Source organism: Photinus pyralis, unplaced genomic scaffold (assembly GCF_008802855.1).
Source record: "Photinus pyralis isolate 1611_PpyrPB1 unplaced genomic scaffold, Ppyr1.3 Ppyr1.4_LG10, whole genome shotgun sequence".
In the NCBI taxonomy this organism is placed as follows: Eukaryota; Metazoa; Arthropoda; class Insecta; order Coleoptera; family Lampyridae; genus Photinus; species Photinus pyralis.
In genome coordinates, this window is record NW_022170250.1 from 4,043,285 (window position 1) to 4,048,828 (window position 5,544).

Genomic DNA, 5,544 nt, shown 5'->3' on the forward strand with positions numbered 1-5,544 from the left:
TGTTAGAAGTAATTTTAATATTCCTAAAGAAATAGACCTATGAGAACAATCTGCATGAACAGATTCTGTATTGCAAAAAACTGAAGTGAGGGGCATTGAATTTTATTGGACTTATTTAAGGGTCCATACTAGTAGATTGTTTAACAATAAGAATATTTCCTAACATTAGAGTCAAAGTACCCCTAAATTGGGCCTCTACACGTATGTCAAAGAAAATCGACTAAGATTAAAAATTATTTCCAAAAAACTGAAGTGAGAGGCATTGAATTTTATTGGACCTATTTAAGGGTGCATACTAGTAGATTGTTTAACAATAAGGATATTTCCTAAATGTAGAGTCAAAGCACCCCTAAATTGGGCCTCTGCACGTTTGTCTAAGGGAAACGAATAAGATTAAAAATTATTTTCAAAAAACTGAAGAGAGGGGCTTTGAATTTTATTGGATTTATTTAAGGGCGCATACTAGTAGATTGTTTAACAATAAGGATATTTCCTAAATTAGAGACAAAGTACCCCTAAATTGGGCCTCTATACGTATGTCTAAGGAAAACGACTAAGTTTAAAAATTATTTTCAAAAAACTGAAGTGACTTCAAGTGAGAGGCATTGAATTTTATTAGACTTATTTAAGGGTGTATACTAGTAGAATTTTTAACAATAAGATTATTTCCTAAAATTAGAGTCAAAGCGCCCCTAAATTGGGTCTCTATACGTCTCTCGGGCGACTAAAAAGCTCTCGGGCCATAGGCCCTCGAGCTTTTTAATTCGTCGCCCTCGAGAATATAAACATCACTATTATGCCCTTAATACATAAATAACTATTTCATTACTGAGCTAAGCGTGGATAAATCAAAAATTCATTGTCACATTGGAGTTTTTGCCAGTGGCGTAGAGGTTCAATTGTATTTTATGCAAGTGACCTTTGTGAATGTAACGTTACAGAAGTAGGGAATTGCCATACGGGTCTGGAAAGCAAAGGTACTTGGAAGGCGAATCAGGGGAAGACCGCAAAAACCCTGAGATGGAAGGGGAATGACTTGGATTGGCGCAAAGGAAATAGCAACGAACAAGAAGTGGAGTGATTTCGTTCATAAACGAAAGCTATTAAGGGCAAGTAATATAGGTGTGAGAACGGTTAGGGTTAGGAACTGAGTATGGAACTGTTGTTATTTATTTATTTTCTTTTTTTTTTTCGTTCTCTTACATCGTGTATACGTACAAATTTAAAGTGGATTGATTGGTGCGAAATAATATGTAAATTTGAGCCCTAGACCTTAAAGGGCTTAAAGGTAGATAAGGTTTTTGATTATATTTATATAATTACCAATGCATAGCATCAAAGCAAGATTTGCAAACGTTAGAAAAACGTGTTGTATACGGCAAACACAAAATTAACTTGTATAGTGATTGATGATGTAATTTAATGTTCCTGTTCACGCTTTTTTACGTATCCGTGTAGAAAAAAGTGTAAAATTTACTCAAAGATTATTAAATACAAATTAAGACATATTTATGGCACGCTCAGTTTTACTATTATTGCTTCAGCACCATGCATTGAAAAAAGTTGGGCTTTTTAAGATTATCTTTAACCTGTTAACCAGGTTAAAATTAAACGCTTTTTTCCACGTATTTATTAACATCATTAATTGGTTTTTGTACTGTGTAGATTAGTCAACAGTCAACAAACAAACCATTAAGTGTTACAATTGGGTTTTGCATAAAAATTTCGCCGAAATCTTCAGCAGTCGTACCGGATCTGGAACACGCATTTTTACGTCATTAAACCCAATGAGCAGGTGTGTCATAGTGACAGCCTAATTTATCTTGTTCCTAATTCCTAGCTAAATCAAAATTCAGAATTACAAACGCATAATTCAACTTCTCTCGTTTTACACGGTCGGGTCGGTTGTATTGGAAAACGTTTCGCCATCCAAAAAGCTATAATAACTAACAAATTTATTAATTGTACGTCGGTATATGTAAACATACAATTTATAATTTATTCGTGGAGTGTCTTTGAAATCCGGCTCGCATACTATCGAAATTGGCTATAAATTTAAAGTAGGTAATACTCATAGGCGTTCGGTAAGTATAGATCGATTGCGTACAGCTGCTTTGGGAAGGTTGGGATGTAACTGTTAAAAAGCACGCATATGTCACTAGATCGTAGATATGATATGATTATATGAAACATTCCTCGATAATATTTTCTAAAAATCCTAACCAAGACTATAAATACTTACGTACCTACATAAAAATATTGTAAATCAACCCCGGCAAGAATCTCTTGCATAATCTCGTGAAGCTTCCTCTATTCGGTGATAAATGTTCTCATCTTCAATTGAAGCACCATGTGCTCCGTTTGGATCAAACTTGTCAGTTTCAGAATGATCCTTCTTAGCTTAAAGGTTTCATTATAATGATTGTTGAATAATTAGTCGTTTCCCAAACAAAATGGATGATTGCTTCCAACGGGATGTGCATGATTTTTACATATTCATTTTGTATGGCCTTTTGTTCTTTAATAACTTGTGGCTCTTTGCCGCCTCGATTTAGTATCAAATTACCTCCTTTTTAATGGAGGTATAAGATTACATTTCGGAGCTCAGCGTGTTACAACCCCACTATCTCGAGGATTGCTTTAATACGCAGCTTTTTGGATACGTAAAAAGAAGATTAACGACCTTAAAATTGGGTTTGGTAATAAAAAAGACATTAACCAATAGAAAATTAGACATCGCCATTTTTGGGAAATAACCCCCCATTGTTGGCGTTCAAAACATTACGAACTAAGTAAGAGGGGGAATTATTTTTCAATAACTTATCTAAGATCAGGCAAAGTAGAGGAGGGTCAGGGTGAATATCGGGGATTTTTTCATTAGCAGAAAGAAGCAAAAGGAAAAGATAATAAGAGTAAACCTGATAGGTGCCACTTAATCTTTAGTCACTTTCAAAAGAGAGGAGAGAATAATTACCACCTTCTGTTCTCGAAAAGCTAAAGGAATAAGATACTTGATGGGGAATATAACATAAACAATAATTGACGGCACAATCGACGGTAATTTAATCAATGATCTCAAAAATACAACTATGTTACTGTAATATATAGATCTGCTATGTCATAATGTTAGAATTAAAATTGATTTTTTAGTAAAAAGGGGATCAACACGGAGTCAGAGAAAATATTAATATTAAAACGGGCTATAATCGTTAAGTGAATATTAAGCAAATGTTTTAGCAAATATTTTAGATACCAGTAATTAATCAAATGTTAATCAAAGAGTTACCTTTGAACTTCAGGTTGCAACCTTTTGAGCTCAAGAGGGCGCGTTCGGACTTTTCTGTAACAGAAAACCACACAAGAAACAAATAAAAGGGGTATTGAATAGCGCGGCACATAAAATATTGCAAAATAGCAATGCCAACGTCTGACACGGAGGCAATCGTAAATTAGACTGTAATTAATATTCAAAGGAATCAATAATTCGAGTAACTTTACATTAGCAAAAGCAAAATTTTGATCGACCACGGATTATCGTTACATTCTCGGGGTGTAAAAGCATAAACGTTACGTTAAATTCAAGAAAAATACTTTACGGTGCACAAATAACTAAATTTCTATTCGTCCAATCAATTTAAAACGTAACCAAGACGATATGAATCAATACTTTGGAGTAAAACAAGTAACGTAACTAAAACTTGTAGATATCGACTTCGGACAAAGCTTCGGTAACTTTAAAACTAATTCACGAGCTAATCTAAAGGATACAATGTAATAAAACTAACAAGCAAGGTAGTCAAAAACGGGTCTCGATATCGGTAAAGTCAAATCTTCGGCAGCGACAAAAACAAAATTATGTAGTATCAGGTATAACGGAGCGATTTACAACAATGTTCTCCAAGCGTTCGATAATATACTCGCGTTTACAATTCAGGAACAAATAGGTACATCTCTTGGTATAGGTACACTTGAAGTCGGTAGTAATGTTGGTAGAATGCAGTAGCTTCACATGGACATTGGTTAATGTAGTTACAATTTTCCAGTCGGTAATGTAGAAACTCCATCTATCGGATGACGCGCCAAAACCAATCCTTAATACGATCGGGGGGCCAAGTAAGAATGTTATATCATGCACGTACTGCGTGGGTAATGCGTACTATCAAGGTAGATCAACGATGAGAAACTCAGTAAAGGTAAAACTTGCCGTTGAGTGAAGGTAAAGCACATGTCTAAAGAAAAATGCTGCGTAACAATGGTACTAAATCACACCTTTAAAAAGCATTATGCGGGTCACTCTGTAATTGGGCCCAGAAGAGAGAGATAATAAATAAATATCTCGTATTGTTTAAATACAAATACAAATCCGTAAAAACGATACAATGGAGCCACCACAGACATGTAGAAAAGAGAAATCACTCCAAAGATAATATGGTAAAGCCAAAACCAAGGCCCTTGTTCAGGTAAGCCACGAAGTCAGAAAAGTAATGGCCTACCTAGCGAAAACATTTGCATGTAAGCAATGCGAAAGCAGAACCTTTATTGAGGGGTAAGCAATACAGCTCGTGGGCAAAAGAAAGTTTAAAAAGAAGGGATAAAATTAAGTGCAGAAAAGTACAAAGCGTGCACTCTAACGAAAAGACAAAGAAGTACCCTATAAGAAACCTTTAACATTAGGATAGCCTCTAACGGCAAAAAGAAAGAACTATAGGTATTTAGAAATCTAGATTAAGATAATAACTACAGGAATAATTGACGTCTTCAACTAATGGATTACAAACGGAACACCTAAATGGCGTAAGAACATATAATTTACATAATACATAATTGTAAGCATTGTAAATTCAAAGAAATATATCTCAGTATATCTCGGTTATTTTCAAAGGGTTTTCAAAAATTTCAAGTGCATTTTTTATTGTCACAAAAATGGGCAACATTGCCCCTATTTAACCTACACTGTATCTCTCACCGTTACGGAGATCCTAATGGCGAGTCACGAATCTGAACCACCCTGTATAGCATGAAGGAACATTACATTCTAATCCATTTAGAACTTCATACCGTGTGTCTCAGGTTGATCGCACCATAGGCAATCAGAATTAATGTATTTTTTCACGAAGGATTCACGAGGCCTTTGATATGTATTTGGATCCTCCGCGAAACAATACGTTGTCGTTCTACCTGGAACACACTGTAGAAGTGTGTATCTACACAGCATCTGCTCCGGAAAAGTACTGTTAATTTTAGGACGGGTTAATGAAACCTCTGCAAAGGTAGGGGGTGATAGGGTAGGCTTTTCGTTATAATTTTGGCACAATCTTACAGGAAATAAACGACTCAATTCCTCAAAACCTTCCCCATGGATATTTTGGTTTTGAGGAATTGAGTCGTTTATTTCCTGTATGGTTCATCACCCCATTTAGAGCATGGATCAACCACGAGTTTTTTCTAACAATTCTTTCTAGTGATTTGGCATAACATTTTGCAATTAATCATACGCAACCTTCCGATTCTATTTGGTTTGGTTGTGCTATAATGGTAATGGAT